This window comes from Urocitellus parryii, chromosome 6, assembly GCF_045843805.1.
Source record: "Urocitellus parryii isolate mUroPar1 chromosome 6, mUroPar1.hap1, whole genome shotgun sequence".
NCBI classification, from domain to species: Eukaryota; Metazoa; Chordata; class Mammalia; order Rodentia; family Sciuridae; genus Urocitellus; species Urocitellus parryii.
The window spans coordinates 14,373,948-14,396,974 of NC_135536.1; positions in this window are offsets into that span (position 1 = coordinate 14,373,948).

The window sequence follows — 23,027 nt, forward strand, 5'->3', positions numbered from 1 at the left end:
AAGATAATGCCCAACATGTTTATTTTATAGTTTTTGTTAATGATAACCTCTTGATCATGGGTTTGGAATTTGGGCATGATATTTATTTACCCCTTTCCTGAGGTAATAGCAGCATTAATTTCAACCAGTTATAAATACTAAAAATATTGCACTCTCTGTATTGGTAGCATATTTATTACTGAATCAATGTGTATACTAATGGCACAGGCAACAAAAATGGCAAATATTAAAATATTTTCAAAAAATTGTATTATCCTGTTCACATTTTTGTCCATGATGGTTTTGGGGAATAACTTTATACTTTTTACTGGCGCAAATGACTTCATAATTCTCAAGGAGTCAATGAAAGTTTTTGTACTTCTTTCAGTCATTCCTAGTAATGATGGGAAATTTTGTGTGAATTATAAACAAACTATAGCTAATTTATAAAATGTGATGCCATCAGGTACATATTTATAATTTTTAAAAATGTCTGTTTATTTTGACCTTGGGTATACTTATATTTGGAAATGTGTAAGTTAGCTCTTCGAGTCATCTTTTAAACTATGAATCCTGGTAGAAAATATGAGTTGAAACAGAAACTAAAGGGACTATGTTTACAAAAGAAAATGATCCAGAAAAATGGTTCAACAGCACACCCCAAGATTGATGATGGGTTGACTCCCTGCAAATGTTGGAATGGACACGTTTTGCTCTCATTTCTTCTCCCTACAACTTCTCCTGGAGGACTTGACCGACCCTGAGACCAGCAAAGGTGGGCAGAGTAAGAGGAGGGAGAAAGGATGTGGCTCTCCATTAGCTGAAGAGCTTGCCTCAGTCATCCAGAAGGGCTTTGGAAAAGACCTTGGAAAACACACAGCGTGTGCTCTCATCAGGTAGTGACATCCTCCCCTGGCTTATCAGTACCCAACATATGGCATTCCAAGAAGCACAAGTCACTAAGCTCTCCTTTGGTAACATCAAAATTCAATGGTAAAAAATATTTTATATAAAAGTATACAGTGAAGGACTCTTTTGTGATACTAGGAGTTAAGCAGAAGATCTAAAAAAAAAAAACCAAATATATATTAAATTTTCTTTATGACATTAACTTGGAGGATAGAACCAGTCATCCCTTCCCTTCTTCACTACTATTGTGTTGTATATGACTTAGGCCAGCATACATCCTAAGTCAGATATTTTGTAACTATACGTCTAATTCATTGGGAGGCAAGTAAGGAAAGGAAGGTAGGTAATGGAGGAAAGAAATTAAGATCAGTTCCTTGTAATTACCATGCCAGACCTGTGGCTAAATGAGTTAAATTGGCTATTTTGAAATTCACTAATTCTCCCAAGCCCTCTGATCTACTGGGATAGAACATATAATAAGAAACCCACTGATAAGAAATAAGAAACCCGCTGATCTACTGGGATAGAACATCAGTCTTCCAAATTAATTTCAACCTGATTGGGAATTGCAGTTCATTTATTTTTAAAAAACTGCCTTTTAATTTTTTCTTTTAGATTACTGCTAATTTCTTGAATAAGTATGTAAAGGACTATATTTTAATTATAAATTATTTTAAAGAATCCTACCAGGACAGATGATTGGTTTATTATTGTTATTTTCCTTTTCAAATGAGGAAATTCTCTTGGTTACTCACTCTATACTCACTTTGTTTTTGAAGTATGTACTCAGATACATTATAAAAAGTATACAATTTATTATTTACTTATTCACTAGGCCTCCAACTTGCTATTATCATACTTAATAAGAACAAGGTACCTTACAATATTGAAAATTGGTAAATTATTCCAAATTATTGGCTCTCTCTCTTAGACCACCTGATGACTTTACATGTTCTCTCAGTTACCCATAGCATGAGTAGACAGATGTATGTGGGAACACTTCTCATATTCCTTAAAATCTAAGCAAGTTAAATTTTTATGTACCACTTACATTATGTCAAAATAATTGTCTTATAGATGAATTATCACAACAATGAAATATCATTTTAACAACAGAGTTTTTAAAATATTTTTTAGTTGTCAATGGACCCTTATTTTTATTTATTTATATGAGGTGCTGAGGATCAAACCCAGAGCCTCACACATGCTAGGCAAGCACTACCACTGAGCCACAGCCCAGCCCAACAATGAAAGATCTTAAAATGATGATATTTGGTCTCTTACACATTCACACCCCATTTTTTCTGGCCTTTACTTAATTATACCCCATATGTACAAAGTAAAATGAATCATACTTTAAAACTCACAAACCTTTCACTAGAATATCCATTGTCACTTGATCTGGCACAAAAATGAATGTGGTAAGCTCTAATGAAATTTGGAATTTAAATGAGTCATTGTAAAACTCAAGAATGAAACGGAAAAGACAAGATGAACAGAGGAAGTATGTGTCAAGTAGTTTTAAGAATAATGGGCCCAAAGAAAATAGCAGCTATAGCATCATAAAGGTTTTATTCACTGTCTTGTGAAGTAACTTCTCTCTAAATCGAGACATTCTTTAGAGAGAATATTTTCCTTCTGATTTGTTCTTTAAATCTTGTTTCTTCAGGGAGAAAAGCGTGTTTTCGAGGGAGCATTGTCTTAAGAACTTCTGATGAGTCTCACTTCAGTCCTACCTTCAGATCACTTACCTTGGGGCTTTCTGGATAGTTCTTCTGAGCCCTCTTCTTTGTCTGCCCAGCTCTCCCTCCAAATGCTGCTTCTCCTACCTACCCAAGGCTGCTGTCATCCTGCTTCATGAATTTGTGAAGTAAGGTGCCAGTATTTTCATACTCTCCTGTGAGACTGAAAGAGTTAAGAAACTCCCAGATGCGTCAGGGTCTCTGCACTAAGGCACAATAGGTGCTGTTGATCGAGGCCATTTCCTGTCCTCCATCACTTCTGACCATGCGCACAAGCTAACACTTTGCATTCAGAAGGAGACTTAAGTTAAAAAACGAGATTCTTGGCAGTTCTTCATCCGGCTTAATTTTCTTAGTATATTTCTGCTGGGAGAGGGGGAAGAACATTTTGTAATATTTTCCTAGTTAGAATGCTGCTTGGCCAATTGTAAAGCATTAATTATTTCAAATGAGTAAAATTTGTATTTAATACAGCAGCTAGTCTCCACAGCACAGGAGTCTGGGGGATATCGACCATTATTCCATTATTCTTTCCCATTGTGTGACACTTTTGTTTCCATTGTTCTTTTCCTTATTTTGTCTGATTTTATAAAACGTCACTGCTTTAAAAAATCCGGTTATTCTTGTCCATTCGCACAGTAAGCAATTTTTATCTTTTTATTTGTTTTGAAGTCTTCCTATATTAAAAATGAGAGAGAAGATGATGATGATGATGATGATGATGATGAAAACAAAGAACAAAGAAAGAAATTCCATGACTCAGTAAGAAAACTGAAGTTGTATGAATGGAATACTGTGGCTTTATTTTCTGACACTTCTCCTTGTAGATAGATTGGAAAAATCAGTGTTCCTCTTGTTTGTTTTAAAATCCAGTTAGGTTGAGGCACTTGACATTTTAACTACAGTTTTATTTTTAACTTCATAAGGGGCTGGTGATGTAAAATGAGCCGTGCTGTACTGGAATGAATATGTGACAGTTATTCTCATTAAGGACCTTTGGCTGTAGTAGGTACTGGATTATTCATAATAGTTTATTGAAGGGACTCCACTACTATCTGACTTGCTAAGATTATAAGTGTGTGTAAAAGGAATAATCAAATGTACAGAAATGCGCAATCTTTTATTGAATAAGAAGGGAAATAAAAAAACACTGTGTCTCACAAAAAGTGCTTTAGTATTAAAGTTTTGAAAAATATCTCTAAAATTCATGCACCGGCATGAATTTTTATTTAAAGAGACTCAACTACATAAACATATAAGGAGAGGAATTTTTAAGATTGGCATTTAAATGTACAGCTGGTGTACTTCTGTCAAAAATTTTACGTGTCCATACAATATGAAATTGAAACTTGTTGAAAATAATCTAAACTTCAATGATCTATATAGCTCTTCTTCCACAGCTGTACATAAAGACAAGCATTTGCCTTACTAGAAGACCAGTGGAAGATAAGATGAAAACGTTGTTTTCCTTCTGTTCTGTGTGGGTGGTTATTAAAAATATAGCCCAGCCTCAGAGGAAGGAGCCCGTTCCTCCTCACAGCCTCCGGCTGACTTCTCTGCCTGTTGGTTCCTTGCTCGGTGTGTGTGCTGTTTCTCTCATTGTTTTTCTCTTTTCCAACTCTATGTCCATCTTCATTCCTGTATCCCTGCCCTGACATTTCACTCACTGCTTCTTACTGTGTCCATGTACTGCCTAAGATTTATAGGTTATAGTTAAGATCACTTAAATAAAGACCGGACTGAGACAGAGAAGGAAGTTATTTAACATGTCTCTTTAGGTTTTATAAGGTGGTCCTTTTCTTCCAAGTGGCCTACGGGCTAATTTCTCTTTTCTGTTTCTCTATTGACATGGTCAACAGGACCTGTCCAAGTGGAATATTAAGACTACATTAGGTAGTGATCATGCTTTTTAAGTTTTCAATGCACGTAACGTGAAGTTCACAGATCATAAGTGTCCGGCTCAATGAGTTTTCACATGTATATGCATTCATGTCACCATCATGCAGTTCTAGAGGAGGCTCCTGGTCGGTACTCAAACTCTTCTGATTCCAGCTATGTTTTTGACTTTCCTATAAGGTCTTCTGTTTCTGGTTTTATCAGATCCACATGATGTCCGTGAAATATATCTGTGTTGCACCTACTAGCAACTGTAGTCTATTCTTTTATTGCTGTGTAATACTCCATCAGATGAGTACATCACATTTACTTATCTAGTCTACTGTTGATGGACATAAATGGAAATTCTTAATTAGTAGTTCTTAAATATTTTTTCCAATCTGTTTTCTGTTCTCTTTCTTAAGATTACCCCAAACCTTTTCACCATGTTTCAGATTATCTTAGCATTTCCTGTGTTTTCCATCATTATTTCCCTCTATGCCTCAAAAAAAAAAAAAAAAAAGACAATAAATCTGACTGACCTGTCTTCTAACTCATTTGTTCTCTGTATTTATTGATACTTTCATACACTCCAAGTCTCTATTGAATTTGCAGTTTTTTCCTCTAGTTTCTTGAACATATTATAAAATATGATCAAATATGTTTTTCTGAAAAGCCCAAAGTCTGAACTACAGCCAGTGGCTCCTTTCTGTTCCCTCCAGTTTCTCTTGGTTTTAGTCTCTCCCTGATTCCTCAGCATGCTGGCCAAGTCTGGCTGCCCACCACGTGTCTTGCATTGAAGATGGCAGAGGCTGTGCATGGTGGTATCTTCCCTGGAAGGTCGTTTTCTCCATCAGACAGACAAAATTCAGGCCGATCACCACATTCTCTTGAAGACTCTGACTTTATCGGGGCTTTTGCATATTTTAGTTTCCTTGCTCCTAGCATGTGGCCTCTTTGGGTTCCCAACTGAAGATCTGCATTATTTTATCAGAGCCACTTCACCTTAGTGGCCTGAATTCTCCCCTTGGTCTCCTGAGTGCCAAGAGCTGCTAACCCCTCTGCCCAGCTCTTCAGCCTCCCAGCTGCTGTTTTTGCTAGGTTTCTCCGGGTCCCACCTTGGGCACATGGGTTGCGGATTGGATATCGGAACAGGGCTTTGAAGTTGACTTCCCTGAGGTCTTTTCCTCTGTGGGACTTGGCCTGTCACATCCTAGCTACTTTCACAGCCATGCTCCAGCTTTTCTCTCTTTGCCAAGCAGGGTTGCTGCTGTCTGCCAGGTGTCCTCCTCGTGCTGGGAGCTGGCAGTGCCTTCAGAGAGTAGAAGTCTGGGCTGGGCTGCCCTCGGGGAGTTTCCCAGTGTTTCTGCCTGCATTGGTTTGCTCCCTGGTGCCTGTGAAAGATGTTTTCTGTTTGATTTTGCTTTCAGTTGTTTCCAGGGGGAGGGCTGGCCCAGTCACGGGCTACTCTAATTGTACCAAAGCACAAAGCAATCTCTTTCGGTCATCATTTTCATTTCCCCAGGGTGGCTTCTGGCAGAGATAGCCTGGTTGTCACAAGTCATATCAGAGGCCCCCAAGCCCCTCTCCCATGCCATACATTTGTTCCTTCATTGAACAGTTTTGCACACCTGTTTCATGCCAGATTTTGTTCTAGAAACAGGCAATAAGGTAAGGTCAGATCTCTGTCTCCTTGGAACTTACGGCCAACTGTTTATAGAAAGACTAATAATTTCTGAGTTGTACCTGTAGTAACTAAACACAGACTTTTCCTGGGGGTTGTGAGAAGGACAGAAACCTTCTACATGATTCTGTCTTCTAACTTCGTATCAGCATTTTTATTCTTTTAAAAAATGTGATAGATTCACCCAGTTCACAGATTACCCACAATACATCTATCCTTGTCCGACCTTTTTTTTTTCTTTTTTCTTTCTTTTCTTTTTTTTTAGAGAGAGAGAGAGAGAGAGAGAGAGAGAGAGAGAGAGAGAGATTTTTTAATATTTATTTTTTTAGTTTTTGGCAGACACAACATCTTTATTTGTACGTGGTGCTGAGGATCGAACCCAGGGCCATGTGCATGCCAGGCAAGCACGCTACTGCTTGAGCCACATCCCCAGCCCCTTGTCCGACCTTTTGAAAGCTAAAACATGCTAATCCATATCTGTGAGTCACAGCATCATACAGACAAGAGAAACACATGAAAAACTCTCTTTGAAGCACAGTTATTGTACAATTTGAGTTAAAACTCTAGGAACTAAGTTATGGGAAACCAGGTCTTTCTGTGAGTGCTAATGTGAGATCTAGTGAAGAATCAGCATACTTCTGGTTTTCCATCAGTGTCCACAGTCTTCCAGAATAACATCACAGTTACCAAGAGAAAATACAACCTAGCTACACATCACTATGAAAACACATAGTCAAATCAAGAATTTTATTCCTCCTCTTTGATATTCTTTCCCACTTCAAAAACTTTGTCCAGTGGATCGTTTTTGTACTCCAAAGACAGATTCCAGAGAGTCTGTACTTCTAATTACAGTCTGTTTTCATATGATCAAAGACAGGGATAGAACTAGACAGCCATCATACCTGGAAACTGCATGATACTAGAATGCAGCAGATCAACCACCCGAGCACCTTTGTTTGGAGTCCTTGGAATTACAGCCCTTTGGGAAGGGCTCAAGAACTCTAGCTAAACTGAAAGAAGCCAGACACAGAAGGCATCATTCCATTCATATGAAATGTCCAGAACAAGTGAACCTATAGAGACAGAAAAGACCTGTGGTTTCTACAGACTGCTAGGAGAGGGAAATGGGGAGCGACTGCTTACTGAATACAGGTGATGGGGTTTGGGGGTGATTCAAATGTCTGGAATTACATATTGAAAAACCACTAGTACACTTAAAATGTGTGTTTGTTTGTTTGTTTGTTTGACATGGGGTGGGGCTGTGTTGCCCAGGCTGTCCTTGAGCTCCTGGGCCCAAGTGATCCTCCTGCCTCAGCCTCCCAAGTAGCTGGGACCACTGTGCTTTCCACCATACCTAGAGTGAGATGATAAACTTCATGGTACATGAATGTCATCTTAACTTTCTAAAAACCGTATGCACGAAAAAGAACCACTAGCTAGAAAGAATGCAGTTCTTCTGAGGAAGTCATTTCTGTCATCCTGCTGTTCCAGCCTCCATTCTTTGGCAGCAATTGCATGTGAAGCATGCTTGATATCATGATGGAAAGTCTGTTTCAAGCAGGAATGAAGTTCTTGGGTACAAAATAATTTTGTTTCTTGCAAATAACACCGAGGTTCCAGCTTCACAGAAGGAACCTCCGTTGGGCCATTTTTTTCCCCAATGTTGAGGGTGTGTTCTGATGGTGCCCACATCCAGCTTCTTTTTGTGGCTGAGATTTAAAGGTTAATCCCTTCCTTTTGGTTGCATTGTCCTAACAGGACCACTGGGGCTTGTTTTAGACACACTTTTCTTTGGTGAGTGCTTTTCTAAAATCTCTCTTATCCCACTTAGATTAACATCGTCTCAGGAGCAGGCCCCTCTGCTCAGCTAACTGAAATATTTTATTTATTCATGAAGTCGTTTATAGCAGTTATCTTTTAATCAAACAGTACCTTTGAAATACCATAGAATTAATCCTACTCATGATTTCTCCATTTTACTTAAGTCAGAGGCTATATTGTCTCTTCAAGATAGATTTAAAGTATCTTTTTTCCTGAATAGTTTTTATGCATATGCATTGAACGCATAAGTTTTATCAACACAAGAATAAATCTTTTTATTCAGTGATTGATGGATAGCTCTATCTCAAATAACTGCCTTTGTTCCTGGCAAAAGCAAAGAAGAATTATCCTGGAGAAATATAATTAGGCTTTGAAAACTTCAGACTGCTTTTAGAGCAAATGTAAATAGAATTGTAAATAGAATTGTTTCAAACTGCAAATTGCTCTACATAAAACCTTAATCTGGAGGATGTATACTACAGTACAATAAAATCAGTACTTTTTATAAATTTTGAATACCACGTTTTAAAGGCATTTTTTAATAGTAGCTAGTGGTTGAAATTTTTTCCTTAATATGTTTAAACAAAGTGCACCTAAAATTGTAGGAACTCAGATAAGTATTTTGTTGCACTGTTAGTCATAGATCTTTTGGGGGCTGGGAAGTTAAAGATGCATTGTAGTTAAGTCAGTATATGTATGTCTTTGATTTTGATATATCTTTTTGGTATTTGAGTAAAGTCTATACTGTGAAAATAGTCCAGATTTTTTTTTTTAATTTCATTATCCTTGCTTCTAAATCTGGTTTCAGGATAACCAAACCCTGCTCACCTAAAAACCCAGAAAGCATTTTTTCTAATGGTGAATACATTGAGCAAAAAAACTTTAATCATTAAAAGTTCTAATTAAATTTTAAATTGTCATTATTTGAGTCATATGTATATTATGAAACCTAAAAGGAACAAATATTGGGGACTATTGGAGTTAACATGTAATCTTTATTATTTAGGCATTTAAAAAATTAGTTTTTGTGCTGGTTTCACATTAAATATTTTGAATGTTTGGTTATAGCAGTTGTAGTAAGAGTTTATTTAGAAATGATTAAGTTATAAATTATAATGTCAAGTCTTCAAGCTTCAAATCAGGCTCCTTGCACTATAATTACTTAAAATTAAGTTACATTAATAGTCTATCTAAATACATAACCTTAATTTGGAGGAAAAATATTATTCTGATTCTAGTTACATAAGTAGTAGTTCAGTTTTGTGAAATGTGCATATCCATGAGCTGAAGTGTAGACACAAATTTGGGGCCTCACAACGTCTAATTAACAAAACCCATTCCTTAAATTTGCCATCTGCCCTCCCAGTGAGCCCCACCTGTGCTGAAGTGCTCTCTGATACAAATGAGTAGTCAACCAAACGGTTTGAGAAATTCACATTAGTTTCTTTTTAAACAAAAGAATGGGGTAGTCAGGCACGGTGACGCATGACTGTAATCCCAGTGACTGGGGAGGTGGGAACAGGAGAATCGAGTTTGTGAGGCTTTGTCTAAAAGAAAAAGAAAGAAAAAAAAAGAAAATAATTCAGTCTCATAACATCACCTTGGTTTCCTACAGACCTGGTCTAGCTGTAACAGGTGATGATGTTCCAGAGTTCCAGGATTACAGAATGACAAGCATATTTAGTCCTGTGCTGACATTCTGGGCTTCCTTTCATTGATTGGACTTGCTTTGCAGGCTTAATAATTTTCCTCCCAACAGAGGCTTACTGAAATGTACTTTTGTTTAAAGAGTAAATTTTTTTTAAATCTTTTTTTTTAATATTTATTTGTTTTTTTTTTTTTTTTTTTTAGTTATCGGCAGACACAACATCTTTGTTGGTATGTGGTGCTGAGGATCGAACCCGGGCCGCACGCATGCCAGGCGAGCGCGCTACCGCTTGAGCCACATCCCCAGCCCAAGAGTAAATATTTTTAAAATATTCTTTTAGTATTGCACATAATACCTTTATTTTATTTATTTATTTTTATGTGGTGCTGAGGATCAAACCCAGTGCCTCGCACATGCTAGGCAAGCACTCTACCACTGAGCCACAACCCCAGCCCTAAAGATAAATATTTTTAACAATGGAGAAAATAAAACTCTCATGTCTGCCTCTCACGTCACAAACTCTAAATGAACAGTACTCCATGCTGCATGAGACACCTACCATATTAGCAGTATGCAAATGTAATAGGCTGTTTTTCCATTAAATTTAGTACTCCACATTGAAAGTATTTTCACATCGTATCTTTTTTTTTGGTACCAGGGATTGAACCCAGGGGTGCTTTACAGCTGAGCCACATCCCCAGCACTTATTTCATATCTTTGAGACAGGGTATTGTTAAGTTGCTGAGGCTGACCTCAAGCATGCACTCCTCCTGCCTCTGCCTCCCATGTTTCTGGGATTACAGGCATGTGCCACCACACCTGGCTCAAACCATATCTTACATAGGTGGGTTTCACACAATAAGAGTAAGACATAGGTGTTCGCTAACATTATAGGTATTTAAACATTGGAAATTAGTGGTTTATTTATGAGCTATAGATTCCAGGAATCATTTTAAGTGAAATTTCCATTTTACAAAAACATGATATTGCAAAAAGGAGGTTGAAAGGCAGTTTACAGTGTAATTCTGGAATGACTGCAGATCTGCTGACTCAGCAAATCACTCAGCTTCTCTGTACCTCTCTTTTTTCATCTGCAAAATGGAGAGAATTATACCTGAGCTTCCCTACCTCACCAGCATACTGAAGGACCAATTAAAGAAGAGGAGGGGCTGGGGATGTGGCTAAAGCGGTAGTGTGCTTGCCTGGCATGCGTGCAGCCCGGGTTCGATCCTCAGCACCACATACCAACAAAGATGTTGTGTCCCCTGAAAACTAAAAAATAAATATTTTTTTAAAAAAATTCTCTCTGTCTCTCTCTCAAAGAAAAAAAAAAGGAAAAAACTCAATCATGTGCATTGATCTCAAGCATGAACAGAACAGAGTTGATACTTAAGGTTGCAGACTTTCTATTATATAGCAATTTAATTTAATAAGTATTTTTGCCTGGTTCTGTAAACAAATATTGGCTAGCATTTTAAAGTAGAAACTGATACTAAAGTAGGTCTAAAATGAGAGTGATCTTTCATATTTATTATAATCAAATGGTATTAGTAAAAATTAATAGTGTATATTGTAGGTCTAGGTGTGGGTTTGAAATACTCCATTGCACACAGCTTGTTATTTGAGTCAGATCCATTTATTTGGGGGGCTACACAGAAAGCCAGATTAAATCACAGCCAGCAGTGTTTTAGCACATCTGAGAGTCTTAGAGTTGAGGAGCCTCAGCACTGGCCTAGAGCCGTTTCCTGCGAAGGCAGGGCTCCTTCCTGGTGACCTCACCAGCAGGTGCTGTGCAGCCTCTTCCTGAAGACTTTTTGGGAAAGCCGGGGCTGCTGTCACCACTTTGAAGGGCACCATTTGTTCTAGAACTTCCTAAAACTTGGAATTAACCATGTGTTATTTTAGAAGACATAAACATTTTAAATTTTGTTTTCAATGTCAACTTTACTTAAAAAGGCTTCATAAATGTAACATTGTCTGGTTTGGTTTGGTTTGGTTTTTCTCATAGTTCTCCCCATTGCATAAGTTGTTTTTCCCATTGCCTTAATCTGAAAATATTTTCTTCTTTTTGTGTTTATGATGGCAAAGGGGGAGGGGCATTTGCTTTTTAAATGGAACAGTCATGACTTTGGCTCTCCCTTACTATGGCAACTAGATTGGTTACTGTCACTCACTTAATGGTCCTCCAACATGGGCAGAAGCATTTCATTCAGGTCAATGCCTGAGAAGCAATGCTAGCATCTGTGGGGAAGGAATCCGGGTTGGGAGCACCCTTGGAGAAGGGAGCAAATCCGTTCCCAGAGCACACGAAGGTGCCAGAATGACCAGCATGCATAGCTCCTCCTACAGCACTTAGTTCAGGGAGACTGGGGTTCTAGTGTACATCAAATGCTAGGTGAGAAGGCTGGGAAACAATGTGTCGATTGTCCTTTAGAGGAACAGGTATTAGGACATCACCTAGCATTGGTGTTCAAACTCCAACCATTGTTGGGAAATGATTGTACCTCGTTTTGCTAACTGACCCCAATCAGCATCAACAAGTAAATTACAGTAATGTAACACACTGTGATAACCCTGCCTCCCACTGAAGGGAAGCTGTGCTGACCTTGCTGCTGTCCAGTTTACCAGGTTACAGTACTGAGATGAGTCGCCAGAGCCCCTAAACCCTCAGCAGCAATTGCCCATGTGTACCCACCAAATTACCTACCTTAAACCATTTTCTGACCAGTTTCATCACCCTCATAGCGGTCCAAGGTGACTTGTCAGCTGAAGAATTCCACCCAGAATGAATGTATTTATAGAAAAAAGATCTGTACCCAGCGCCCTTTGTAAAATCTTCAAACATGTGGGTGCATGTTTATTTCTAACCAAAACTTTGTTTCTGATTTCCAAGGGCTAGAGCTGAAGGTGTTTTTATAGCCTTTTGGTTGCTGGTTCTGTTAGTTGCCTGATAAGCAGGAGCTAATTAAAGGTTCCCAAAATATGAAAGGAGCCTCTACGTACTGGGCCGCCTCTGGCGCAGGTTCTCCTCTGTTAGAATGTGCCTCTGCTCGTCAGCGGGGTAGATGCTCCTGTTGGCAGAAGTCGCTTGCATTGGCCTTTCATTGATGTCCCAGCTCTCTGCCTGGGTGGTGAGGTTCTTTACCCGCCTCCCCCCTTCCTCTCTCCACCCTCCCCCAGTTTTTATTTTTAAAAGCAGTGTTACAAAGTGCATTTCTGTGAGTCAATTGACAGGGCTCCATTATTTTAGATGGCAGTTAGAACAGGTCTTTGACCCCTTTGAAAGCCCTTCAGGGCCAACCTTGACAAAGTCACTCCATGGACATGAATCTTATTTTTATTTGCATGGGCTTTTTTCCAAGTCCTTTCTAGAAGAATATGAGACATTCTTACAATATAAGGAATAAAATTGTTCTCACATCAAGGATCGGTCTATTTTGTATCTTCCTCTTATGTGGAAGATACATTATCTCTATGAACTCCCCCCCTCCCCAAGCAATGACATGTTTTGCTTGATACCTCCAACATTTAGTAAGTAGTGGCTTTCCTTTACCTGCTTTCCTGAATTCCATATTTATATGCTTTATGGAAGATTTTTAAAGTAGATTGATTCTAACAGGGCTAGAATCTTGAAGTATTAAATCATAACGAACTTTTTCCCCTCTTCTGAAGTTATTTAGGAGAACTACATGTAATATGTTTCTTTTGTTGCTGTAGATAAGCACTTATTTTAATGTCCTTGAAATGCTTTATTATAATGGTAATTGATATGGCCTTTGATTAAAAGTAAACTATCCCTGATAAATAATAAATTTTTATATTCTATTTATTGAAAATGTCCAGAATTCCACAGCTACTTGGCTTCAACCGTTACAAAGAGGCATGTACTTTTTCCCTTTTTGGACTTGAAGTTAGTTTACTTCTGGATCAAGCAAGTCCACATGAGTTTTATGTGGGCTTTAAAACACCCATGAATGAAAAAGTAAATGTAGGGGGCTGGGATGTGGCTCAGCGGTAGAGCGCTCGCCTAGCACGGACGGGACCGGGGTTCGATCCTCAGCACCACATAAAATAAAGGCATTGTGTTGTGTCCATCTACACCAAAAAAATAAATATTAAAAAAAGTGAATATTATTTTAGAAATGTGATATTTTCTTCTTTGGAGAATTTGGCCAGAGAGCTTTTTATATGGGCTTTATTCTTAACAAGGCAGTAAGGGCTTACTTTTTACCAACTACTGTTTGAGCTTTAAGAAAAGAATAAACTTGTCCATGTACAAACACCTGATATCTGACCTGGATTTGTGGGGGGATTTCTTGGGAAAGTATGTTGTTGTTGTTGTTGTTGTTGTTGTTGTTGTTTTGGAATTAAGTTGGTTAAAATAAAAAAATACACATCAGTCATTTTACATCTTAGAAGACTGGAGTTCATTATGCGTGAATCAAGGTGGCGGTGGCTGACTGAAGGTGGGGCTCGAGGGGGACGCTGGTCTGCTGTGCTCTGGAGAGCCCCTCAGAGGAGAGGGAAGCCACCCCCTAGGGCTTGCTCTGATGGGCTGCTCTAGTTTTCCCCCATCACTCTCCCTGCACCCTGTGTTCAGGCTCCAGGAGAAAAGGTCCTGAGGGAGCAGAGGAGAGGGAACACTGGGCCTTCATTGCCACCGCTCTTGGTGGCCTGCTCCAGGGCTCTGTGATGAATCCCACCTACCTGACCTTCATTCCTCAGGCCACCCTCCTTCTTTCCCCCAATGGCCACGCATCCCTCACTCGTTGTCCTCTGAAGCTTGCCACAGATCCCTCGAGGCCAGCCTCCCTCAGGCTCCCTAAGAAACAGTCACCTAATTTATTCTGGAGACCTCATTAGTTGATGGAGTAGCACAGACTCAGGGACTGTGTTAGTAATGTATTGCTGCATAACCCCCCCAAAACTTGGTGACTTACAATGAGAGGCATTTATTATTTCACAATTCCTGTGGGTCATGGATTCGGGAGCAGCTTACCCAGGTGGTTCTGTTAGGTGGTAGCGAGCAATGAGCAGTGAGATGCGGGCCAGGTCACAAGTGTTCTTCAACCCAATTTAGGGTCCTTCTTTAAACTGCTTTCAAAATAGGCGAGAAAACAAAGGGTGGTAGTTAATTTAGAAAATAAACAGAAGCTAAAGGAGCTAAATGGGAAGTATGTCAAGAGAAAACGATTAATGGGGCTAGCTCTTGACAGGGTCCCTTGATGTTGACATAAAGCTACGAGTTATGGCTAGAAGTGTCTCCAATTGTCTAGGAAGGAAGGTTCCTTTAGTGGCGCGGGCGCACTAAGGTAACTTCTGACCAGCAATTGACCCCAGTGCCCCCATTTAGATGAGACTGACTTGAAGATGAAGCCCCCCTCCCCTAAATAGGACGGCCACCATGACAGTTCCAGAGAGGACCTACTAAGGTCAAAAACTCCACCGCCTGATGTGAAGGAAGAGTTGACCACCTGAATGGCAAAGAGTAGAGAAGGTGGTCCCCAGGTCTCCTGGTCAACATCAAACAGTAATAAACTTGGGGACAGTGTTTTCTCCTTTGTCATTCTCTGTTTGGAGACGACCCACTCTCTCCCTTGAGAGTGCTTTTTGCTTAAGCCTCACTTTATTTATTTTCACCTCACTTTCACTCCTAACAGAGTTCTCTTGCATGACTTTTGGTGTCAGACTTTAAATCTTCTTTCGTCAGAACACAAGAATTGAGGTTTGGAGTGTCAGCTCCCTGCTTTCCTGTGGCATTTCCAGCCCAGAGTCTCACGGGCTGCTGTCGAGATGGAGATGTTGGCCAGGGCTGCCATCCTTTGAATGCTCATCTGAATCTTAGGCCTCAGAGACCATAACCTGTACCTCCATTATCTAGAAGCCACCAACCAATTAAAACTACATTTCAGGGGAGGAAACTTAGGCTCTATCTTTTAACTATTTATTTTTTGGTACTGGGTATTAAACCCAGGAATGCTCTACCACTGAGCTGCATTCCCAGCCCTTTTCATTTTATTTTGAGACAGGGTTGGCTAGGTTGCTCAGGCTGGCCTCCAACTTTTGATTCTCCTGCCTCAGCCTCCTGAGTCTCTGGGATTATAGGTGTGCGCCACTGCACCTGGCAAGGTTCCATTTTTTGAAGAGAGGAGTATGAAAGAATTTATAGATATAGATCTTAAAAGCCCCACAGGTCCTTACTCCTCCAACTGTGTGATGTAGTTTCTTCATCTCTAAAATGCAAACACGATTCCTTGATGAGTGGTTACGTGGATTCCAGATGATGTGTGACCCTCCTAGCACAACCATATCTGCCAGTGTTGAATGAGCAATGGTTGTTTTTCCATTGGCTCAGGGAGAGGACCTGGGCCAGAGTCTGCTGGCAGTGCCATGAGGATGTGCTCAGGCAGGACGGCGGGGGCGTTGGGGAGGGACAGTCAGCTCAGGGAGCCTCACCTGTCACCACGTCCTGTGCTGCTCCTGGCTGAGCCTGGGAATGCGCAACAGGACGTCAGTTTGAAGTGCCCGCCTTTCAGCTAGATGCCACCACTGTCTCTGCTTCCTGTCCCAGATGGAATAATGTCCCCAAAGATGTCCACATTGAAATCCCAGAACCTGTGGACATTCCACTTTGTTTGGAGAGAGGACCCTGCAGCTGGGATTCTGGAAAGGCTGTCAAGGCAGAAGGCCATGCGCGATTTGATTATCCAGGTGGGCTGACGTAGGCACATGGGTCCTTACAAGAGGGAGGCAGGAGCTCAGAGCAGACACTCCTGGCTGTGAAGATGGTGGAAGGGACCCCAAGCCTAAGGACAATATGGTATCTGCAAGTTGGAAGGGGCAAGGAAATGAATCCTCCCCCAAGGACCCTCAGGAAGAACCAGCCCTAGGACCAGTGAGGCTGACTGGACTCTGACTCCCCAGTTCAGAAGACTCCACTCCAGATGACACAGCCTGGGTGGAACCTAGGCTCCCTCTGCCCGGCACGTAGTCAGAGGACTGTCCTCCAGGAGACGCGAGACACAGGTGTGGCTCATCCTACCTCCACCACCACCCTCAGGACCCGTACCTATTGCTGAAGCTTCTGGGCCAGTGCTGATAGGAGTTAGAAGCTCCCTTCTTACCCCCAGCGCCCCTCCAGGGATGGCACAGGGTGCTGAGAACACTGGGCCCTGATTGCCTCGCCCCGACCCCTAGGGCCAAGTTCCATGCGTGTGCCAGAGACAGGCCAAGGAGACCCAAGGTACTGCCCCTTCACCCCTCCAAGCACACAGCTCCTAGGGCAGGGTTGTCTGTCACTCAGAGGGAAGCATGCCACTGTCCTCAGTCCCCTCAGAAACCAGATTTCGTGGTTGCTTAGGATTGGGGGTTTGGGAGAATGGGGATGATAACTACAGAATACAGGGGGTTTTTTGTTGTTGTTGTTTTTTGGTGACAAAAACATTATACATTAGTTGTGATGATGATTGTACACGTCTGTGAATATACTAAGAAACAGTGAATTGTGGGTGAATTGAATGGTATATAAAAGATATCTCCAATAAATCTATTTTTATAATAGATTTTAAAATCAAAAGGCATAAATAAGGGCTGTTTTTAGCCACTAGGTTCATGGTAACTTGTTGCAGCAATTGCAGGGAAATGTATGCACCCCTGTCCCCATCTCTCTCCAGCCCTGACTTGGGCCGTGAGGGACCCTGACCCCATTGCTCGGTGTCCCCTCCGCCACACTTTCCTTGCTGTTTTTCTCCTTGGCAATGCATCGTATTTGTCAAAGATGTATTTTTTACTTCTCTTGGGGACACAGCTTTACATCACATGCAAATGAATGCAACACAGGGTCAGCTCTCAACAGCCAGGGACAATACAGGGCCATCTCCCAGTTCACCCCGGGGCAGCTGCTTCTCCTTCCCACCTGAGTGGCACACTCAGGGCCAGTGCCGAGAGGGTTTTCTAGAGACATTTCATCCTGAGCTCCATCAACTAAAAGAAGATTTGGGAAATGAAAGAAATGCGTCCTGCCGCAAAAGTGGAGGCCCCAGGTGGCCAGGGGTAAGGCTCTGCCGTCTGGGCTCCCTGCAGTGGGGCCTGTACTTATTTGTTTATGTTTTGCATCAGGTTTGAAACTGCAGGACGTTTCTCCAGAGCTCTGTTTAAACTGCATGAATAGAAAAGAGCAAGGGCATTTTTTCTCAGTAGCATCCAAGGGGCTCACTCTCAACTTCCTGCCCTCCTGCTGGCACTCAGCTCTGGGTTTATTTTCTCAGTGGGGATGGAGCACCACTGAGCTATATCCCCAGCCCTTTCTATTTTTTTATTTTGAAACAGGGTCTCACTATGTGGCAGAGGCTGGCCTTGAACTTGTGATCCTCCTGCCTCAGCCTCCCGAGTAGCTGGGGTCACCGGTGTGCATCACCTCACCAGGCTCTGACTTCTTATAGATCATAGCCGCCCTCCTGCCTCCGGAGTCCTTGCTCTGCACTCTGTTCACGTTCTCCTGTCTCTTTGTGGGCCCACAAATCTGCTGCCCCAGGTGAAGTTTCTTTCACCACAAAGGATTGCCAGGGAACTGTGGGCTCTTGCACAACTCAAGGGGCCATGGCCCAGAGGAAGGGGCAATTGTCACACCCAGGATGACGTGGCAAGGACTCCCAAGTGTGTGTCGGCTCTGACTGAGGCAGACGTGATTCGGAAGTCTCAGAGCCAGCCCCACAGGTTAACAGCTAACCCAGACATGTGCTTGGCTATTTATAAAGAAGTAATCCGCAGGGTTAAACCGGGCGATACCCCAGGCCAGGGACCGAGAGGCCGAGTAGAGGTGTGGAGAGAAGAAACTGACCTCAGGCCACTGGTCACCACAGAGGGGTGGCTCGGACTTGCTGCTGCCCTCATTACCCATCTACTTTAAAATGTTAGGTCACAAAAGACGCTGAGCCACGTACTCAGATTGAGTCAATATATGCCGAGCATCCATGGATGTTTCTAGAAAATACTGACATTCATCCTCTCAAACGTTCATAGTCACAGGTGATAAAGCTGAGCAAAACCACCAATCGGTACTTTCCAAATTGTGCCCAGTGATATTCTGAGGCTGCAGCTGGCACTGATGTGAACATCAAGAAATCACACAGGACACAGCCTGGGGCCACCCCCAGTCCCTCCATTGGGGCAGTTTGGCTTAACCACGAGTGACTAAGAAACAGTGTCTGGGCCAGCCTGGCAAGAAACAGCAATCAGCCTGCGGAGGAAGGTCCGGGGGAAAGTCTGTCTTAAAATTTCACCTTTTCAGCAAGTTCAATTCCCGCCCCCCACCCCGCCCCACCCAATATTACATGAGTTCAGGCCATTGGAAGTCAAACCTTCGGGCCCATTTCCTTATCTGTAAAGTAGGGATGATAATATGGCTGCCCTTTGGTCACTTTCTGCAGGCCCTCAGACTGCAGGAGACTGGAGAATCTCTCGGGGTAAGTCTCTACGGTGTGAAGTTTACATAATATATTTGAGTACTCTAAAATTATAGTAGCTATGAATAGATTGTGATAATTGAGGGACAGTCTGAGGTCACTAATAGAAGCAGCTTAGAGGCAGGGCCTGAGCTGGAAGAACCAGCGTGACATGCAAAAAGGATGCAGTTGACCTCAGCCAACCTCACAGCTGGGCTGCACCTCCTTCCCGCTCCAGTGTGGTACATGGGGATGAGGAAGGGGTGCGGGGCCTCAGCTCAGCCTGGAGCATGGCACACACCTGTGATCCCAGCTTCTCCAGAGGCTGTGGCAAGAGGATCACAAGTTCAAGGCCAGTCTGGGTGACTTAGCAAGACCCTGACTCAAAGTAAAAAATGAAAAGGACTGGGGATGTAGCTCAGTGGTAGACCACCCCTGGATTTAATCCCTGGCACCAAAAATAAAAAGGGAAAAAAAGTAGTCCTCAGCTCAATATGCAGGGCTTCCCAAATTACACGTGGTGACCCATTTTGGGTGCAAAAAAAAATATGGTCAGAATGATAATAATTATTAGTGATGCCATAACAACTCTCCAATATCTTACCAGATCAGACACAGAAGTCTGTGTTTAATTTTGCATCACCTTGAATTGCCAGTGATTCACAGGAGCAAATTGCAAAACTCTGATTTAGAGTTTGGGTCTCTTTAAAGAGGGATTTACACTGGAAGCCCCAACTATTTTCCTGGTGTCTTATTTCTTGAGCTTAGTGAAAACACACAGGTGTTTATCACAGTATTCCTAATACCTTTCCACATGACTGGAATATTTCCTAATGACTTTTTGAAAGACATCGTGAGCCGAGTCCCACCAGCAAATAGCAGCCAGTTCTTGGTTACACAACCTGGAGACCACGATGCCCCAATACCCCAGGCCATGGACCGAGATGCCATGAGAACAGATCTGCACATCAATTTTTTCATTAAACGAATGTAGAACATTCCTGAACAACTGGTATTGGAGTCAGTCCACACTGAGCACACTAAATGGTTAGACAAGGCGACCCAGGATTAGCATTTTAACCTAGATGACCCACAGGGTACCTTGGTGGACTGTGCCAAGTTCAGCTCTCAGGCCTTTAGAGGCACACAGGCCTTGTGGAACAGAATGCATCCACAGGTGCTCCTGAGCGGGTCCCCCTGTGCCCTATTCTAAATATGAAGAGAAGGAGATTCTAAGATCTCTGTTAATCTGACCCAGAAAGCAGAGAGAGGTCTCCCCGCTGTGGGTGTTCACGGCACCCTTGCTTCTGTTCACAGTACACGCAGCCCCAAGGCCAGCATCTCTCTCCTGGCCTGGGTTCTGGAAAGTTTCCTCAGTATCCCTGAATGCTGGTAAATGTTCCAACTCTAATGGACATAAAAATCATTTGCTACAATCCCACTCACATAGTGACTTCAAGTTATCTTCAGACATTTTGTCATGTTAAAAGGCACTTTGCCCAGTCTTTAAGGATGAAGGGGATGTTTGGGGGAAGGAAGGGTGAGGCTCTGGAATGGGCGCCTGTAAGTGTAAAAGCAGACCCGAAATGTGGTAAAGTGTTTGAGCCCTCCACTGGGAGCAGTTTCTGGTCAAGTCTTGCAGGGTGGTGCTGGGAAATTGGAGCCAGACTGGGGTCCAGGAATTCTGTCTCATGCAGGAGATGATCCTGCAGGAAGCTGAGCCCCAATTCCCAAGAGTCTCTGAGAGAACAATCAAAGATCTTCTCTGATTGCGGAAACCAAATGCCTCAGAAGCCTCTGGGACCCAATAAATCTGGCTTCTGGCCTCTTTCAAACATGGCTCTGCAGCTAAGGAACAAAGAGAAGCAGGTAGAATGAGACCTAATATTCCTAAAATGGCAACAGTTCTCAAACTGATTGACAGACTCATCTCAGTCCCAATCAAAATTACAGCTTCCAGGGTTTGCAAAAATTAAAACACCAATCCAAAGTTTTATACGGAAATGTAAGGGACCTCAAATAGTCAAAATAATCATATAAAAGAAGAAAAATATGGTATGCTCCTGTAATCCCCAAAACTCAGGAGGCTGGGGCAGGAGGATTGCCAGTTCAAAGCCAGCCTCAGCAACTTAGCAAGACCCTAAGAAACTTAGGGAAACCCTTTCCATGCCCCGCCCCACCCCCATTTTTTTTTTTAATTAAAAGGGCTAGAGATGTGACTCAGTGGTTAAGCACCCCTGGGTTCAATCCCTAGTACCAAAAAAAAAAAAAAAAAGTCAAAGAAGGAGGAGGAGGAGGAGGAGAAAAACTATATTAAGAACTCACATTTCCCAACTTCAAAAGTTTTTTCAAAGCTACAACCATCACAACAATGTGATACTGACATAAGCATAGCTATACAGATCCAGAGTTTAGAAATAATCCAAAAGTTATAATCAACTGTCATGAACAAGCTCTGTTATTAACAGACAAAGCATGTTGTGTCTTTTCACAATGTCAGAATTTATTGAATAACAATAAATTTATGGGCTATAGATGCCACTTTCATGGGTGGCAGTTCACTAAATACTTGTGGGTCACCTGGTAGTCATAAGCCAGGCAATCACAGTTCTTTTATTCCAATCTTAATTTCTAATATTTAAAATGCTGAAGTCACACATCACATTTGACACAATTATTTATCGTGTCAATGATAGGCTAAGAAAGAGTTAAGGGGGCTGGGGATGTGGCTCAAGCGGTAGCGCGCTCGCCTGGCATGCGTGCGGCCCGGGTTCGATCCTCAGCACCACATAAAAACAAAGATGTTGTGTCCGCCGAGAACTAAAAAATAAATATTAAAAAAAAATTCTCTCTCTCTCTCTCCTCTCTCACTCTCTCTTTAAAAAAAAAAAAAAAAAGAAAGAGTTAAGGCAGCCACAGGGGTTGAGAGACTAGGCTGAGAGCAGACGCCTAAGCAGAGGGTCCCTAAAGGTGGTCAGATAAGATTAGAACAGGCCCAGGAATTTGTTCAGGGCTCAGAGCTGTCGAAGTGCAGCAGCTTATTCTAGGCCAAAGTCCAGAAGGCACAGTGTCAGCTTGAGATGTCAGCTTGGAGTGGGACTTGCACGGTTTCACAGTCAGGAAAAACTGCAGTCTGCTGAAGTCTAAGGCTGGAGATCCAGAGGTTCATCACTGGGCTGATTTTCCCAGGCAAGGCTCATGAGGAGTGACCAGGTGTTAGGGTTGGGGTGCCACCATATCCAGTCTCTGGGTGCCACTCCTTTTATGGATCTCGAGTGAGGGGGTTGCATCACTGGGTAGTCTGGTGTGTTTGATAAGCTTGTCAACTCTGATATGAGTTTGATACACCTCTGCATCCAGGTGCTTCTGATTAAGTCTCATAAATTCACACATAGCCAGTGGCCATTCTCATTTGCAACATTGGTTTATCAGTTTGTGCCTTATGGTTATGCCAGGAAGGTGGTAGTTGCTTACTTATGCAAAACAAGGTATGGAGTCATTCCACCTCAGCTCTTAAACTCAAAATGGATTAGCTTATGGCAAACTACTCTTTACAAAACGGGAGAAACTGCCGTTCTACACATCGTGGAGAAACTCAGAGAAGAGCACATCTGTTGACTTTTGACAAAGACATTGAGATTATGCAATAAGGGAATGAGTAATCTTTTTAATAAATGTGCTGGAAGAACTGGATATCCACATGCAAAAAAAAAAAAAAGAGAGAGAGAGAGAATTTGGATCCTTACCTCACACCAATCACAGAAAATTATTTCCAAATGCACCACAGACCTAATCATAAAAATCCAGACTACAGATTTCTTAGAGCACATAGGCATGAATTGACCTTGGACTAGGTAATGGTTTCTTAAGTCTGACACCAAAAGCATAGGTGACATAAGAAAAATATTAGATAAATTAAACTCCAT